Source organism: Anabrus simplex, chromosome 8 (genome assembly GCF_040414725.1).
Source record: "Anabrus simplex isolate iqAnaSimp1 chromosome 8, ASM4041472v1, whole genome shotgun sequence".
Taxonomy (NCBI): Eukaryota; Metazoa; Arthropoda; class Insecta; order Orthoptera; family Tettigoniidae; genus Anabrus; species Anabrus simplex.
This window is the reverse complement of record NC_090272.1, coordinates 4710061-4730613: the sequence shown is the minus strand read 5'-3', so window position 1 is coordinate 4730613 and position 20553 is coordinate 4710061.

Below are 20553 nucleotides of genomic sequence, written 5' to 3'. Positions count from 1 at the left end.
ATTTCATGGGTTCAGTTTGAGATTCTGATGACTTTGTGTGTTTGAAGGACCTCAATGCTGAGGGCATGGGTTGATTGACTGGCACTATAACACATGTGTTGGTATTTAAAATCGAGCCCAATTTTAGAATTACAGGTTGACCGGCAGTTTTGTTAAATGAATTTGAGGGCTACTATTATAATCATTTTTCGAAAATTTCCCGTTGCCATTTATATAAATTTCATGAACCTTAACGATGTTAGGCAGTTAGGCAGCTTCAATTCTAGCCGTTTTGAGGCTTAATTTGCAATGATAATTAAAGCAAAATTTTGTGAAGCTGAAAGAACGTAAAGTTTGGATAGAGGAATCTTTTCTTTAAAAAAATAAAACAAATAAACATCTTATGTTGTGGATTGTTTACACCGACGTTAGCGAGGGCGGTCCTGTCATCTCAAAGGATAGCGACATGGATAGTGAAGCCATGCGGGCTTTGATGGACGCCTTTAAGGCACTTGAAAATAGATTGGAAGAGAACAGTGCGCAGACTAGGGAGTTGAAGGATGATTTAAAGAAAAGTAGTGAGGAAAACAGTGCGCACATTAGGGAGATGAAGAATAGCATTAAGGACGATTTAAAGGCGAATCGGGAGGAAATGAAGGACGATTTAAAGGCGAATCGGGAGGAAATGAAGGACGATATTAAGACGCTTGAAAATGAATGCAAGCAGGGGCGCGCTGAGGTCAGATATCAATTAGAGAAGTTTGACGGTAAATTAGTACACTTTGAGTTTAAATTAGAAGAAAACCGAACAGAGACCAGTAAGTTGATCGAGGAGAAGTGTAGCACTTTAATGGACAAAATTCAGGAGGTTCAACAACAATGCGAAAAGGGGGCTAAGGAACTGAGCGATAAAATAGATGCGGTTTCTCAGCTCAATGCCGTGGTTGAAATAAAGGTGGAGGGAATAGTTGAACGGCTTGATAAGGTTGAGACCAGTATCGAAAGATACATTACTCGCGTGAATGGCGAAGGTGTGGAGGTTAAAGGGAAAATCAATCAGCTGAATGGCGAAATGGAACAGGTCAGGTCCAAAGCGAATGACCGCGCCACGAAGATCGAAGCGATAATGGAGAAGGTCGAGGACAATCAGACAAATATCAGGATCGTTGAAGAAAGGACAGAGAATGCATTGGTGGTAATCGAGGCCCTGGACGAAAAAATCACGTCGGTATCGCAAGCAACGCAGTCCGATACGAAACTAACTTTTGCCATGATACGGAAGGAGGTGTCAGGACAAATAGTAGGAGAGACGGCCAAACAGATCCATGAATGGAGCGAAGAGAAAGGCTCGAAAATGATGGTAAAGTTGGAGATCCACGATGAACAAATTAATGCACTTCGCGAAGAAATAGAGGGAATGAAGAAATTGGATATTCGGGATGAACCATATTTCAAAATGGAAACAGCTGGAATAAAGAAAACGGAATTAGGTAGCGGATCACACCAGTTAGGCTACAGTCCGTTCAAGGAACAGCTACCTGGCAATGAAGAATATAAAATACCGGCGATGGACGAGATAACGTCGACCTAGCTTGGCCAAAATTCGATACCCGTGTATAGCCTCTTACGCTCGGCGGATGATAAACCAAAAAAATTCAAACGTGGCACTAGGACCACACCAAAACGTTTCCTTCGCGAGGTAGATGACTACATGGCGGATCATCGGATACCAGCAGATAGAAGGTTACGGGTCGTTGAAAAATTGTTGGAAGACCAAGCTTTTGAATGGTTCAAAGCTTTTCGTTATTGTTTCGACAGCTATGAAGGATTCAAGAAGCTATTCTTGGAGAAATACTGGGGGTTGGACACACAGCAAGGGCTTAGGTTGGAGCTACACTCTAGGAGGTACGCTTTGGGAGGACCTACAAGGTTCTGCGATTACTTCACTTTCCAATTAGTGAAAATGCGTGAACTGGACAGCCCACCATCGGAGAGCGAATTAATGTCCGCCTTTACTAAACAATTTCCGGTGAATGTTCAGCGCATGTTGATTGCGGCGAACGTTCGTACGGCAGTGGAAGCTGAGCATGTACTGAGACAGCTCGACCAGACGTCTCATGTAGGGCACGCTCGATCTAGGAACGTAGAGGCCGTAAATACGTTAAATGTTCAAGAGAGTGATCAGTTGGTAAACAGGAGTACCCAGGTGACAAGTACTCAAACTGATACTCAGGTGGGAAACCCGAGCAGGAATAATAGAGATTGGCAGTCTCCGAAGTGGGATAACAACAGCTGGAAGTATCGGAATGACCGGAGTGGGAACCAAGGGTACCAATCAGGAAGATACAAACACGGACAAAATGGTTTCCAAGGGCAACGACCGTACGAAAGAACGGCTAATTCGAACTGGGGAATCCGAGGTTCGCAAAATATCAGACCACGAGAGTACTACCGGGGCGATTTAAACGATAGGAGGAATGAATCACGCCGGTACGTCAAAGACTTACAAGTTAAGCAGGCCGGAAATGATATGTGGAAGGATTCAATGAAACAGTTCGTCAAGTCAGACGAGTGCCAGGGGGCAGAAAGCCTCGAATTACAGGCACATAATGCGGCAAATCGCGGCAGTAATCTTGATCCCCGCCCTCTACCATATCAAAATGGGGGCGGAGGTCAGCTAAAAGAATTAGGAAGACCGAGCGAGGAGATAGTCGGATTTTCGAGGACTACCGACGCAAAGGGGGAACCGTGGACGTCCGTGACCATCGCATCTTGGATAGTCCATCCCAATGATCTCGTCGAATATCCTGTTCCAGCATGTCCTAAAACGATTAGAGCCTTACCCGTTATTTATGTCCGTGTCAACCAGTTGTTGGTTCGTTGCCTTGTAGACACAGGCGCGAGCGTCAGCGTGGTATCTAAAGTATTAATTAAAGAACTGGAATCGAAGCAACATATTCCAATCACTCCGATTTCGAATATTAAAGTTAGAGGAATAATTCCGGACCGCACAACTACATGTAATAGCCAGGCATATCTAGATTTGGAGATTGGAAATAACCTCATATCACATCCATTCATAATTCTGACTAGAATGGAATATAATATCATCATTGGAGCTGATTTTCTCCGGGAATTCAAAGCGGTCATTGACATGGACAAGAATGAAATTAGATTCAGGAATGATTCAATTCGAGGAGATGTAAGGTTGAACGACTTCGAGGGACAACACGGGGAGGAGAAAATTTGGACTATGGAGGTAGAACAACTGAAAGAAGATGATGATCATGGAGTTTGAGGGGATCATTTTCAAGTTAGAAGCGGAGAATGAATGACCATCGTTGGCGGAGGTAGTCCAAGAAAAGATCGAAGAAGCGAAGATAGGGGAGGAAGACAAAGGGACATTACAGAAAGTCATAGAGAGGCACGAAAGTGTATTTGGTTCACGTCCAGGAAAAATCCCAAATTTCATGTATTCTTTATTCGTCAACAATTGGGAACCATTCCGGCAACGACCATATCCAATACCTGAAAATTTTCACGCCGGAGTTCAGAAAATTATACAGGAGATGGAAGATAACGGGATTATATCAAAATCACCCACACCATTTTTGAATCCGTTGGTCGTGGTGGAGGAGGGCAACGGTTCGTTGCGGGTTTGCCTCGACGCGCGAGCAATCAACCAGCGATTAATCCCCGAGTATAATCAGGCCCCGTGTATAAAAGAGGTTCTTAAAGTTCCGGGGCATGAAACTATTTAGTGGAGTTGATTTGACATCATCATTTCATCACGTTGAACTTGACCTAGCCTTCAAAATTTTGACCGGGTTTCTGTTTGATGGGCAAACCTACGTTTTTAACCGGTTACTTTTCTGATTAAAAACAGCAGGGTCAGCGCTCATTAGGGCACTAGATCGTAACCTCAGGGACGAAGTCAAACAGTTTACGGTGAGGTACGTGGATGACATCCTCATCGCGTCAGAAACTCTGCCAGAGCACTTGGAGAAACTTGATAAACTATTAGCGGATTTAGAAAGGAACAACTTTAAGGTGAACCTACCCAAGTCTCACTTTTGCCAAAGAAGTATCCTGTTCTTAGGCCATGTGATTGGCTCAGAGGGAATTGTGCCCAATCCTGTTAAATTAAAGGCAATTCAAAATTTTCCTAAGCCGACGAAGGTGAAACATGTCAAGAAATTTTTAGGAATTTGCAACTTTTTCGCGGATCATTGTCCGAACTACACCAGTATAGTTGCACCATTACAAGATCTCCTCAAGAAAAACAATAGGTGGAAATGGGACCTCGCCTGCGACGAAGCATTTGCTAAAGCAAAGGATCTGTTAGCCCATAGTGTAAAATTAGGATATCCGGACTATACACAAAGGTTTATTGTGCAAACTGAAGCGTCGATTATAGGAGTCGGGGCAGTACTCTATGAAGAGACGCCCGAACCCGAACAGAGGATCACCTATTTGGATTTCATGAGTCGCAAGTTAAGATCGCATGAGTTGAAATACACCGTGACCGAACTGGAGATGCTCGCGATAGTTACCGCTCTTAACCATTGGAAGAAATACATTTATGGGTACCCAATTGTGCTAAGAACGGATCACAAAGCTCTGACGTTCATGATGAAATCTGCATTAACAAGCGGGAGAGTCAGCCGGTGGTGCTTGTTTGTGCAGCAATTCGATATGACAGTCGAGCACTGCGCCGGAAAGGCAAATGTAATTGCAGACGCCCTAAGTAGAAATCCAGATCCGGAACCTATCGTTGTTAACCAAATACAGTTAATAGAACAAGGGGACCGCGAAATCATAGAAAGGCTGAGGAATATTGGTGAAGGTGAAGAACAACAGAAATGTCCGGAAATGAAGAGGTTGATCGATTTCCTCCAACGTAGAATACAGCCAGGGACGGATGAATACCGTGAACTTCAGAAAAGATCCGAAAATTAACAATTTTTAATGGTATGCTGCATAAATTCGTGGACGAGGACCACACGCTATTCAGGATTGTGGTTCCAACTACATTGCAAGTTGATTTGGTTTGGCTTGCTCATCACGTTACAGGTCACGCAGGGAGAGATAAAGTAATTGCCACACTTCGGGAAACCTTTATCTGGAAAAATTTGAGGAAAACTGTTCAGCAGGTACTCCTTACTTGCGACATTTGCCAACGGGTAAAGCCCAATCCATACCTACTTAAGCAAAGGCCGAAGCCGTTGTTGCCAAGTAAACCTCGGGAACTGTTCGCTTTAGACTTTTACGGACCACTTCCCAAGGCAAAGAGAGGGCTTCAATACATTTTGGTATGCGTGGATGAATTTTCAAAATTCGTCACTCTCTGTCCAATCCAGAAGGCAAACACTAGAGCCGTCATAAATCAGTTAAAGACTAAAATCATACCACGTATGGGCAAGCCCGAATGTGTCCTCACTGATCATGGGTCGCAGTTAACACGGGGAAACTTCAAGCGAGACATCGACAACTTAAACATCAAACATCATTTGAGTTCATTTAGGCATCCGGAGTCGAATCCCGCAGAACGGATAATGCGAGAAATCGCAAAATTTTGCCGTATCTACTGTCCGCGACAACATTGGCGTTGGGTGGACGTGATTCCTGTTATCACAGAAAGTATCAACGGCACTATTCATGAATCCACTGGACAAATTCCGTCAGTGATTCATTTCGACAGTTTTCCGAAGAGACCATGGCATGAGGTCTTGAAATGTCCGCAGGATCCTAAGCTACCCTTTGAGCTATGTATACAGGAGACAGCGAAACATTTGAAGGCCCAAGCAGAACGAAGATTACGGCGTCTCCGTAACAAAAGGTACCATCGACCACTACGCGTAGGGGAACTTGTTCTCGTTAAACGACCAACAGTTTCCGATCCACCTAACAAGTTCTACCACAAGTTCACTGAACTGTACATCGGTCCTTACCGAGGCATACAAAACCTAGACAACAACGCGTACAAGGTGCAGAGCATGGACGGCGCAACCGAAACCATCTACAACGCAGCAAATCGGAAGTTGTACCATACGTCCGGAGGCAACTTAGATGAAGTGAACAACGCAGAAGAATCTTGGGCAACGGATGAAGAAGAGGATGAGGAAGGCGGAGAAAGGATCATCGTAATGTGTCGGATGAAGAATCGGGAACAAATGAGGAAGCCGAAGAAGTCAATTATTTGGAAAATTTGTTTTCACATAGAGACCTCGGGGATGAAAAATGTCCAGAATGTCAGTACCTGGAGAACTACAGGGAAGCATTGCGTTCGATGGCATATTATTTGGAAAGAGAGAACCAGGAACTTCGCCAGAAAGCAAAGGTTTGGAAACAGTTGTGAATAGATATTGCCAACTGAATATTTAGTGACGAAATGTGCCCAGTACCTGTACCAACACAGAAACACGCAATAGTGATTACATTCCTCCACATAGGGTTGGCGTCAGTAAGGGCATCCTGGTGTAAAACAGGGCCAAATCCGTCCATCCATCCATCCATACATACATACATACTTACATACATACATACATACATACATCCATACATTCATACATATATACTTACATACATACATACATACATACATACAACCCGACAGGGGCATGATCCAAGGACCTTTGGTTGATATTGATCTTCGTAATTACGCACGCAATGCTATTTAAGGGAAACAATGCTGAAACTGATTAATATTCATATCATTGATAGAGGTAATACCGAAACTAATTAATATTCATACCACTGAGATAGATAAATTGTGTCTTTTAAATCTTATTCTACGAGATTTCTTTGTCTGCGACTTATTGCGCAGTATTATCCTTTGTGTAGCGGGGGCCCGCAGAGGAAGCCAAGCCACCTTAGACCCTGGAGGGGTTATGAATGGGGATTCCCTGTGACATCACTCGAGAGAAGACATCCCTCCTTAAGACTCAGAAAATGAGGGGAAACCAACTTTTTCGAAACGAAATATAGGAGCCATCTTGGATTCGGACTAGCCAACTTAATTACCTACGATCTAGAAAATTAATGAAACTCAAATTATGGAGTCGTCTCACGATTTAAAAGGGATAAATGTCACTGGGACATTTAATGTCCTTTTTCTTGATAACTTTCAGAAGAAGAAAGAATACTGTGTTCTTTCTGCTTGGAAAAGTACTGGGCAATCTGGTTATTCTCATGACACGTCCTCGAAGAAGTGAGTTCACAACGCAGGGTGGGGGAAGCCGGACAGATTTTAATTAATTGAAGGAGATCCATAGAAGGATAATTGAATGGTTATGTCTCAATCGCATCAACTAAATATTGGTCACCGATTAGCCGTACTATTATACCTCGAGTATGCCGTGAATAGGCAATACGTAAATTAGTGGAAGGGGTATCGCTCCCTTGTAAAAACCACTGCAGTAAGGGACGAGCGTCATCCGGGACTCGCGGCTCATCGACGGCGAAGCTATGCTCGGTTAAGCCATCGTGAGTTCTTTGTTCAAGTGAAGCTAACTCCCATTTTAAGTGAAATAATAGAATTCGCATAAACAGTGTATAGTTTTGGTCTCTGTGACGCCAGTGTTAACTTTTTATAAAACCGTGATGTGTAAAGTAATATTATTATCATTACTATAGCATAATAATCTTACGTAGCAGCAGACTGAATAGTGGCCGAGAGATAGACGGGACTCGGTACTGAACCGCGGACTACGTAGTCGTATCCGAGATCGTGACCGGACGTTCACATTGAACACTGTTAACCGGAGTGTGGAATTAAACCGTGGCGTTGTGTGTGTACAGGATTAACTGCCAGCTGCTCCACCAGGAACGAACCATGGACTCTCAACTTCAAGGTGGTATGGAAATGGAAGTAATCATCGCGGTGCCCATGGACCAGGAGTAAGTCCAGGATGGACCTCCCGAGCTGACGAAGGTGTCATCATGTGATAGAGATGAGTACAAATTTTCAATATCTGGCATGCCTAATGGGGATGGAAATATCTATTGTAAGCTGACGCTATAGAAGATTAAAGATGTAGTCTAGTTGAAATAGAGCGCCGAAAGGGGCGCGTAGTTATTAATTCTTAGTTTAGGAAACCGAGGACAGGTCTGAGTAATTGATTGTAAATAATTTAGGGAAGATAATACTTTAGTTTTGCATGTGGTAGAGATTTATTCAATTATTTCTTTCTTGGGAGATTTGTTTGATTATTTGCGTCAGAAGACCAGGAGTAATGAGTTTAGGGGAGTGCAGTGAGAGTAGTTATTAATTAGAGTAATTATTATTTTGATAAGTGCATGGCAAGTAAAAACGGTAAGTACTATAGTGTGTAAGGCACGTAACTACGAGGCCCAGCGGCCGAACTGACAGCCAAACTCCCCCCTTTGAAATACTTAGATAGGAAGCGTTATGATTTATTGATAATGTGATTAAGCTTACCAGGAGGGTGATCATAGTGCGAGTGTCAAATATCAATCCGTGTGAATATTAATTAATTTATAAATGTATGGCCGTGTGACGATAAAGTAACCAAGTGCTGACCATTGATTAATTAGCAGTCAGTAATCAGATGTTAATTGCCATGCGAGTACGTAATTGTGTTGTAATGGCTGAATAGATTCCGCACGATGACCAGGTATGATTAATGCGGCGGGTAAGTCGTGTAGAATGGCAATGATGATGATAATAATAATAATAATAATAATAATAATAATAATAATGATCGGGCAAATATTAGCATTGTAATACCGGAGCCGTGTTGTGATAGTGATGTGATACTGTTGGGAAAATATGTGTTGAATTCGAGGTGATTTGCGCGAGTGTTTGAGACCTCGGTTTATTGTAGACGTACTTCCTAGTGGAGTGGTCTTGTGTCCTTATGAAAGGAAAGGTTACGCCTGTTAATGGTGGGTTGTCGACCGCATGTGGAGTGGGGAGCATTTCGTCTGCCCCTGCCACCAGTCGTGTTTTTTGTGTGTATGTCCCAGCTGTGTGGAAAGCAAGGGCTTTTTAAAGTAGAGAGAAAGAGGCCTGTTTGACGGCAAAATATGCGATTCATTCAACACACCAGAGTAGTGTATTTATTAACAAATGGCCCGGTCGATAATGCTAATGATTGCTCGTGAATAATTGTTAATTGTTCGAGTATAATATAGATAGGGATTACAGGACCCCGTCTTCATCGCAAGAGGTTGTCAGTTCGATGCTCAACGTAGACATTGGAGGTTTACGGCGTCTGAAGGAAGATCAAAGTGCCTTACATATCTGTTGCATATCATGTATGATTTATGTGTTCTTTATGTCATGTGTGGTTGTAAATAAGGTCAGTGGTGGTTCTGTCCATCAGCCTGGCGATGTCTATAATAGCGAGGGTCGGTTCGAACCCAGGTGTTGTTTCATATGTGTGTATTTTTCTTTTACGTCTTTTCATTGGGAAATCTAGGTCTTCATTAGAGTAGGGATTGCTCAGACACGTTGTCGGTGCATGTTAGTTTTATGTGTTAGTGATAATATAGCCTCAGTGTTATGATAAAATTTCCATTCGCTACATGTCACGATACATCGCTTCGCGATAAACGTACTCGTTTCTATCAAGCATAATGGACAGATGTCCATATAATAATTCACAACAAGTATGTGTAGTAATGTATTTCATTAGTGTGTCTTAATGCGCCATTTCCCATCATCATTAAGGTTGAATAAACCGGTTTGTGAGTTAAAATTTCAATTCGAATGTGTTCTCATTGTAGTTGAGTATGCCCGTCATCCTACCCTGTACGCCTTTAAGATAATGTTAGTTCAGCGCCTATTTACTTAATTTTCTTGACCCATGTGCGACCCTGTAGATCCTATGCCGGTGCCTTAAAGGGTAGGGGCGGGTGCAATACATACATACATACATACATACATACATACATACATACATACATACATATATACATACATACATACATACATACATACATACATACATACATACATACATACATATATATACAACACATTTCGCCCCCGCGACCGCACAGGTGTGGGAAAAGCTGTAGAATAAGCATAAAAAGTAAGTTTTGCCAGCTCGTTCCAGTCATATTGGTGGGAAAAATTATCACCAGGCTGCCAGATCAGCAGAGGTCGTAGATAGCGTGTGAGAAGCCTGGGTTAATTCTCAAACCTCTCCGGAGTGTATACCTATGCATCACAATTCGGAAATGGCCCGGTGGCAACGGTCACTTACCGTAGTGTTAAGCACTGGAAATACTTCATTTGTTTGTATATGACGATGCTGGATCTTAAAATAGTAGTATCCTTGTTGTACTCTTGTTCTTGTTTTGGGGTAATTATGTTTTAGCTGTACTTTATTATCACACACTGTAAGCGACCATTGCCACCGGGATATTTCCGAATTGTGATCCATTGGTTAATAATAATAATAATAATAATAATAATAATAATAATAATAATAATAATAATAATAATAATAATAATAATAATAATAATAATAATAATAATAATAATAATAATAATTGCACCGGTTGGTACACGTATCCGCAGCACATTTGAAGTTTCCGCCTTAATGTACTGCTCTACAGCTGAAACTTTGCTCTTTAAAACTGAATTAATTCAACCGTTTATCAGCTGATGTCTCTGTGTTAATTTCGAATTGTTTTTGTTTACTAATTATCAAGAAGTGTGGACATTCTCTCACAGATGTCTCTACCAAAAACTATGATCATGCACCCTGGTGCGAAGTGAAGGAACGTTTCTTGAAGATATTTTTTATTCATAAGTTTGTTCTTTACTAAATGTTGTTCTTTCATGTGTGGGTTGGCAACATTAATCTTCCTTTCCGCCGGTTTTGAAATTAGCCAATCGTAAATTTACCTCATTAATTTTCAGCCAATGGCGTCTGTCTTCTCCAATGTTGATGTGTAACTGTAAGCTACCCAATAAACGACTGTGGGTGTGTCTTAATCGTTCATGAAAGGTCTCGAATCTTCCCCGAGAGTATAAAAAACTGCTGATTATCCTGGCTCTCGGCCACTCGTACAACATCTAGCTTAGTGTATGGAAGTATAGCAGGAGGCGGGAAGCGCCTCTTTCATCCGCCAGCAGCTCTTCTACCTACAAGGTAATGGCTTTTTAACATCTTTATTTCTTGCTAGCTCCGCAGTTTAGCCCTCGGGGAAGGTCCGAAACTTTTCAATGTAACCTACCTTTCGAAAAATGTAACTTAGTGCCGGCTTATGTAAAAGTTTCTTATTATTTAACTGTAAATAGGGGATAGAGAGTGCTTTACCCTCTGGAGCTCCCCTTCATTTTGATTTGAGGTGACTACGTTTTCATAACCGATTTGCTACTCTTAATGTACCCTCGTATTAAAAAAATTCTTATACGAGTCACCTCCCTAGTTTGGGAATAGCCCCTGTATCATCGGCCTAGTGACCCTTAGGTTTTATAAAGTTTCATGTAGGAGTTCAACCAACGCCTCCATTCACCTTGGTATTTTGGGCCATTTAATTAACCTATTATTTTTCTTTTAAGGCCCTGTAGGCTGGGTACGAGATACCCCTGTTTAATTCTTGTATGTTGTGCCTCGATGGCAAGTTTTTGTAAAATCTGTTATTCCCTTTAATAGGCTTGAAAATTGAGAGCGGGTCAGCTTTCTCTTGGGTTTGAACAGTGCCTCTGGGACGCTTGAGGTTAAAAGTTGGGAGCAAGTGCTCCTTGAATGAAGGGGTTTTCTGCCCTTTGAATAAATGGGTGTACCTTGGTAATTTTGGGCTAGTAGCTCAAGGGTTGTGTAACTGAGGCTCGAAGCCAGAACTTGTAAAGACCCCGAAACTTGTGCTTTCGTTTGTAAAGTTATCAGTGTACCTGTGTTTTTTTATTGTTATTTCACCAAGTGAAAATTTGTTAAATCTTGTTGTCTATTGAAAATATAACCTTTATTGAAATTTTAATTCATCTTTCGGACTTGTAGTTAGACCCATTCCAGCCCGCACCTTCTTTCACCTCTGCATTCCACGGATAACTCCGTAACAATAATAAAGACGCTACCCTTCTTATGCAGCGAGGGCACATGCGACTGTTGATGAAGACTCGGAGGATAGTTGTTCATCTGTAGTTATCAAGCTGTGATAAATACGAAAAAAATAAGGATATTTTTCAGTAATAACTACACAATTGTTGAAAACCCAGTGGGGAATCGGGGTGGTTCACCATTTTTGTAATTCAAACTTGTATTATTACTTACGTATTAATGTTTCGCTTATTTTAAGGTGATTTTTTTAAATGGCTGTTGGCTTAAATAATATGTTAAATTCGCAGTATTTAATATTATTGATCAAGGAAATTTAAAGCTAATAAAATCAATTTAAAGACCATCCAGTGATTAAGCTACCTTTTCATGGGGAAATTGCCGTGGAGCTTTAATATTCATCAACGGACTCTAACAAACGCACTCGTAATTCTTAATCTGCAGAATTAAATCCCTTTCCTGTTTTAAAAAAGTGGTTCGGTGCCGAAAATCCCTCTTGATACGGGGTTTCTTAAGGATTTCAGTGTTTATATATTTTCTTCTAGGGCTCGTGATATATCTCTCAAGCAGGCCGTACTTGCCGCAATATTGCAGTAAGCGAAACAGTGGGCTGAGAACCCCGTCCCATACCAACTTTACCCTGACAAAAAAATTTAAATGTGATGCGGGAAATACGCAATTATAAACTCTCTGTAAATTCTTAGACTTAGGTTTGAAATAATGTTTATGTACATAACTATTTCCTCCCCTGCGAACCATGTGACCTTGCCGCGGTGGGGAGGCTTGCGTGTCCCAATGACGCAGATAGCCGAGCCGCAGGTGCAACCATATCGGATGGGTATCTGTTGAGAGACCAGACTAAGGAATGGTTCATCGAAAGGGGGGTAGCAGCCTTTCGGAAGTTGCAAGGGCGGCAATCTTGATGATTGACTGATATGGCCTTGTAATAATACTCAACATGGCTTAGCTGTGTTGATACTGCTACACGGCTGAAAGCAACGGGAAACTACAGCCGTAACTAACTCCCGAGGACATGCAGCTCTCTCTGTATGAATGATGTACTGATGATGGCTTCCTCCCGGGTAAAATATTCCGGAGGTAAACTAGTCCCCCATTCGGATCTCCGGGTGGGGACTACACGAGAGGGGGCGATCATCAGGAAGATGGATACTGACATTCTGCGACTCGGAGCGTGGAATATTAGAAGTTTGAATCGTTGTGGTAGATTAGAGAATCTGAAAATGGAGATGGATAGACTAAAGTTAGATGTAGTTGCCATAAGTGAAGTAGGTTGGCAGGAAGAACAGGAGTTTTGGTCAGGCAACTACCGAATTATCAACACAAAATCAAACAGAGGAAATGCAGGAGTTGGTTTAATAATGAATAAGAAAATAGGGCAGCGGGTAAGCTACTACGACCAGCATAGTGAAAGAATTATTGTCGTCAAGATAGACACCAAACCAATGCCCACCACAATAGTGCAGATCTATATGCCTACTAGCTCAGCGGATGATGAGGAAATCGAAAGAATATATAAAGAGATATAAGATTTAATACAATATGTAAAAGGTGACGAGAATCTAATTGTGATGGGAGACTGGCATGCAGTGGTAGGCCAAGGAAGAGAATGTAATACAGTAAGAGAATTCGGCTTGGGACAAAGGAACGAAAGAGGAAGTCGGCTGGTTGAATTCTGCACTGACCATAATTTAGTCCTTGTCAATATTTGGTTCAAACACCACAAACGACGGCTGTATACGTGGACGAGACCTGGAGACACTGGAAGGTATCAAATAGCCTTCATTATGATTAGGCAGAAATTCAGAAACCAGGTGTTGGTTTGCAAAACTTTCCCAGAAGCAGACGTAGACTCTGACCACAACTTGTTGGTCATGAAATGCCATCTGAAGTTGAAGAAATTGAAGAAAGGAAAGAATGAAAAAAGATAGGATCTAGACAAGTTGAAAGAAAAGAGTGTGAGGGATTGCTTCAAGGAACATGTTGCACAAGGACTAAATGAAGAGGCTGAAGGAAACACTATAGAGAAAGAGTGGAGAGTCATGAAAAATGAAGTCAGTAGGGCTGCTGAAGAAATGTTAGGAAGGAAGAAATGATCAACTAATAATCAGTGGATAACTCAAGAGATACTAGACCTGATTGATGAACGACGAAAATACAAGACTGCTAAAAATGAAGAGGGCAGAAAAGAATACAGGCGATTAAAGAATCAATTGGATAGAAAGTGAAAGGTAGCTAAGGAAGACTGGCTGAAGGAGAAGTGCAAGGATGTCGAAGGTTGTATGGTCCTAGGAAATGTAGATGCTGCATACAGGATAATCAAGGAAATCTTTGGAGAAAGGAAATCTAGGTGTATGAATATTAAGAGCTCAGATGGAAAGCCACTTCTAGGGAAAGAAGACAAAGCAGAAAGATGGCAGGAACATGTCCAACAGTTTTATCAAGGTGAAGATGTAGATAATCTGGTTCTGGAACAAGAAGAGGCTGTTGATGCTGGTGAAATGGGAGACCCAATTTTGAGGTCAGACAGAGCTGCGAGCGACCTAAATAGGAACAAGGTACCTGGAATTGATGACTTTCCCTCTGATGTAATGACTGCCTTAGGAGAAACCAGCATGGCAAGGCTATTCCATTTAGTGTGTAAGATGTACGAGACACGAGAAGTCCCATCCGATTTTCGGCAGAATGTTGTTATACCTATTCCCAAGAAAGCCGGTGTTGACAGGTTTGAAAACTATCGCACCATTAGTTTAGTATCTCACGCCTGCAAAATTTTAACACGTATTATTTACAGAAGAATGGAAAAACAAGTTGAAGCTGAGTTGGGAGAAGATCAATTTGGCTTCAGAAGAAATGTAGGAAGACGTGAAGCAATTCTAACTTTACGTCTGATCTCAAAGGATCGAATCAATAAGGACAAGCCCACGTATATGGCATTCGTAGATCTAGAAAAGGCATTCAATAATGTTGATTGGACCAAGCTATTTATGATTCTGTAGATGATAGGGATCAGAAACCGAGAACGAATAATTATCTACAATCTGTATAAGAACAGAGGGCTTTGAAAAAGAAGCAGCAATCCAGAAAGGAGTGAGGCAAGGCTGCAGCTTGTCCCCCCTCTTTTTCAATGTTTACAAAGAACAGGCAGTAAAGGACATCAAAGAGAAATTTGGAAAGGGAATCACAGTCCAAGGAGAGGAAATCAAAACCTTGAGATTTGCCGATGATTTTGTTATTTTATCTGAGACTGCAGAAGATCTCCAGAAGTTGCTGAATGGTATGGACGAAGTCTCGGGTAAGGAGTACAAGATGAAAATAAATAAGTCCAAAACAAAAGTAATGGAGTGCAGTCGAACGAAGGCAGGTGATGTAGGAAATATTAGCTTAGGAAATGAAGTCTTAAAGGAAGTAGATGACTATTGTTACTTCGGCAGTAAAATAACTAACGAGGGCAGAAGTAAGGAGGACATAAAATGCAGATTAGCACAAGCAAGGAAGAGCTTTCTTAAGAAAAGAAATTTGCTCACCTCAAACATTGATATAGGAATTAGAAAGTGTTTTTGAAAACTTTCGTGTGGAGCGTGGCATTGTATGGAAGTGAAACATGGACGATAACTAGCTCAGAAAGAAAGAGAATAGAAGCGTTTGAAATGTGGTGTTACAGAAGAATACTGAAGGTGAGATGGATAGATCGAATCACGAATGAAGAGATACTGAATCGAATTGGCGAGAGGAGATCGATTTGGCTAAATTTGACGAGAAGAGATATAAATGATATGACACATCTTAAGACACCCAGGACTTGTTTAGTTGGTTTTTGAAGGAAGTGTAGGTGGTAAGAACGGTAGGGGTAGACCAAGGTATGAATATAACAAGCAGATTTGATCAGTTGTAGGATGCAGTAGTTATGTAGAAATGAAAAGATTAGCACAGGATAGGGTAGCATTGAGGGCTGCATCAAACCAGTCTGTGAACTGATGACTCAAGCAACAACACATAACTGTTCTTTGCTATATATATTCGTTGAAGTGTTTTAATGTAATGTTGATGGAGAATTGAAAATATATCTTGCTTGTTAGTTCAATAGTGGTTGTGAACATAATAAGACTAGCAATTGGTGACCTGCCGACGATCGTGTGAACGAAGAACGAGTATCATTAAGTAACGTACCAAAACCCGAAGCTAAACATGAAGTTGACAAAGTAAGCGTAAAAGTACCTCATTTTTGGGTCGAGAAGCCCGATATACGGTTTTGCCATGCGTAAGCACAATTTCTTATCGCCGGAATAACTACCGAAACCACAAAATTCAACTATTTCTTGCCCAGTTGGGGCCAAGATTTGTCGAAAATATTTGGGATCTTGTGACAAGTGCAGAAACTCTCCTGCAAAGGATAGGCTGTTAGCGAACTCGAACTGAAACCAAGTCAAGCTTAGAAAAGTGAAAGGTTATGGTGGGACAAATGTTACTGATAAAAGTTTGAAAACCCTTTGGCTTGATAAATGACCAAGCAACATTAGAAGTATTTTAAGTATTTCTGATGAAAATGAAAAAATAGCGCAGATGGCTGATCGTATGTATGTTCGAGATGCGAACTGTTGATGAGGTGCAAACTACCCTTTCAAAACCATTGCCATCAAATTCCGTGCACTCTGTTCAAGAACTCGCTGAGAATCGAAGAATTAGAAAGGCAAATTAGACAAAGCCGAAGTCACAATAGACACACATCCCGTAGTAGAAGTAAGAGCAGACCTAAATTTAATAAAAATGGCAAATATTATTATTATTATTATTATTATTATTATTATTATTATTATTATTATTATTATTATTATTATTATTATTATTATTATTATTATTATTATTATTATTATTATTATTATCACTTTCGTTTTGGGAATAACTGCAAAGCAGAAAAATGCCTTCCACCTTGTCAGTAGAGAAACTAGATGAGGCGGACAAAATAGCGGCTAAATGTATATCTGGCCGTCCATGTCGTTGGTTTATTAAAGATCACAATTCCGGACAACGCTTTCTAGTTAAAAGATACCACTTCATCAGAGTAAGAAAAGTGAAACATCAGACTTCAAGCTTTATGCAGCTAATGGTTCAGTAATCCACACGTATAGCTCAAATATACTGAATGTAAACCTCGGCTTAAAGCGTTACTTGGAATGGTCATTTATTGTCACTGACGTATCAAAGGGCATATTGGGAGCAGATTTTCTACATAATATTGGGTTATTAAAACAAACGACTGATACATAGCAACACTAAGCTGAATGTTCCTGCCATTGTTGACATAAACGAATCAATAAGTTCACTCCATGCAACATGTAGGTTCTCTAAGCTCTTAGAACAATTCCCTGAATTAACAAACTCTTCTGTTACACCGAAAGAGGTTAAGCATAACATTCGACATTATATCGCAACATCTAGTGGTCCACCAGTCTGCAGTAAACCTCGAAGGTTAGAAACAGAATTTCAATACCTGCTGAAATACAATATAATTCGTCCATCGCAGTCACAGCGGGCAAGTTCCTTACGCTTGGTCACTAAATAAAATGGGCAGTGGAGAGCCTGTGGAGATTATCGCCATCTGAAGGACAGGACTCCTCCAGACCGATACACCATTCCTAGAGTTCATGACGTGCACTACATTCTTCAAAACAAGAAGATATTTTCTAAGGTTAATCTTCTTAAGGCTGACTATCAGATTCCGTTTTCGGAAGAAGACAAACCAAAAACAGCTATCATAACATCATTCCGCCTTTCTGAATTTAATTTCATGTCTTTCGGATTACGCCATGCACCCAGTACATTTCAGAGATTCGTCAGCGACATACTGAAAGGATTCAAGCTCTGTTTTTCGTATTTGGTTGATATATTAATTACACCTACATCTCCAAAAGAACATATTGAGCATTTCACTGCACTTTTCAAAGTGAAATATACTAAAAATTAATGTAGGAAAATCCATATTTGGTGTACAAGAACTTGTTTTCTTAGGACATTTATTTACAGCAGATGGTGTCAAACCAGACCCTAGAAGACCAAACTACAAACAGCCTGAAACAGTAAGAGAACTGCGAGCTTTCTTAGGCACCGTGAACTTCTATCGGCATGCTGCCCAGAATCAAGCGTTGCTAAATGAGTATCTAAAGTGTTCAAGAAGAATGACAGGAGGAATAGAATGGACAGCAGCTTTATTCGAGCAGTTCGAAAAATCCAAAGAAGACCTCGCCCAAGCAGCCCTTTAATCCTTTCCCAGTATGGACCTCGAACCCGCCTTGTTCGTGGATGCATCGAACTTCGCAGCAGGCGCAGCAGAAAAAAGATGGAGTTTGAAAGCCCATTGGTTTCTTCGCAAAGAAGGTTCTCGTGCCCGGAAGAAATATTCAACGTATGACAGAGAACTCCCTCATCAAATGCTTTAAACACCTCCTTGAAGGAAGAACGTTCACAATTTACACAGACCATGCTCCGCTCATTTTTTGCTTTTAATCAGAAAAATGAGAAAGCTTCACCACTACAGCTTCGATATCTGCAGTATATTTCACAATTTACTACCGATATCCGACATGTATCTGGAAAAGAAGACGTAGTATCTGATCATCTGTCGTAAATTGAAGAATTAATACCAATTGATTGCGAGGCAATGGCGCAAGAATTTCTAACCTTCCTTCCAATTCTCGTACTTCACTAAATTTCAAGCAACATACAACACCTGAAGGAAAACTACTTTGGTGTGACGTGCACACAGCAAACAATCGTCCTTATGTTCCCCAGCCATTTAGATATACTAGTTTTCAACACTATCATAATATGGTACAACCGGGAATTACAGCCTCAGTTTAAATGTTATCAACTAGACTTATTTCGATAAATATAAAGAAAGATCTCCATAAATGGGCAAACATTTGCGTCGATTGTCAAAGAAACAAAATCTCTAGGCATACTCACGCACCCCTTGGAACACACCTAAGTAATGATGAACGTTTCAGGGTTGTTCACATTGACCTAATTGGACCACTGATGAGTTTACTTACTGCCTATCGAGAGATTTACGAATTGGACAGAATTAGTACCTCCGTGCAGAGACTGTGGCACAAGCCTTCTTCAACTCTTGGATAACTAGATTTGGAACACCTCACCAAGATAAACAAGTCCAGTCTGAGTTGTTTCAATCACTTGCGAAGATCTGTGGTTGTAAGCTAACACGGACCACATCATATCACCCCCCAGTCGAATGGAAAAATTGAGAGATTCTATCGTACACTCCGAGCAAATGCAAATAGCAAATGGAGCCAAATACTACCCACAATCCCACTCGGTCTACGCTGCTCTATTAGAGAAGGAAGCAATCCAACAATATCTGAAATGGTGTATGGTACCACTCTCAAGTTACCTGAAGACTTCTTCCGTGAACGCGGCACAAAAGTAGATGTGGAACTACCAGTATTTATTTCTCAACTTGGACAGTATATTAACCAGGTTTAACCTGCTGAATATTCTTACAAGTCAAAGAAAACACCTTTTATTCAGAGAGACATCAACACCTCGAGTCGAGAGTTCGTCAGGATCGACAGAGTGAAAGTGGGACTGGAAAGTCCGTACGAAGGTTCTTATGAAGTTATCCAACGAAACCCCAAGTTCTTTACAGTAAAACTAAGAAATAAAGTAGTGAACATATCAATAGACAGACTAAAACCAGCCTACAGTTTGGCTGATAATATTGACAAAAGTGACGAACTTACACAGTTGACCTTGCCAAACACTACAAACACGCAACGAAGTTCATCACTTAACGAAAATAAATCCAGAAGTACAAAATCAGGTCGTGTAGTGCGATTTCCAGCGTGGTTCATTGAGTGTCTGATGTGACTACGTGACTGAGAAGGGAGTGGTGTGGGAAATACAGAATTATAAACTCTCTGTAAATGCTTAGACTTAGGTTTGAAATAATTTTTATTTATATAACTATTCTTTGCTATGTATTCTTTGAAGTATTTTTAATGTAATGTTGATGGAGATTTGAAAATATATCTTGCTTGCTAGTTCAATAATGGTTGCGAACATAATAAGACTAACAGGATCATTTATCTAAACTGAAACGAAATGTCGTATGGCTTTTAGTGCCGGGATATCCCAGGACGGATTCGGCTCGTCAGGTGCACGTCTTTCTATTTGATACCCGTAGGCGACCTGCTCGTCGTGATGACGATGAAATGATCATGAAGACAACACATACACCCAGCCGCCGTGCCAATGGAATTAACCAATTAAAGTTCAAAACCCCGACCCGGCCGGGACTCGTACCAGGGACGCTCTGGACCGAAGGCTAACCGTTCAGCCAACGAGTCGGACAACAGAGAGCACACAGACTCACTTGGAACAGATATAATAAAAAATTCATATCCCGAAATACAAAATTAAGGCATTAAAACAATGTTATCGAGCCTGAAGCACTGTTCATTGGGGGCAGATCATTGAGGAAACATCTATAGAAAAGCAAGAAAGA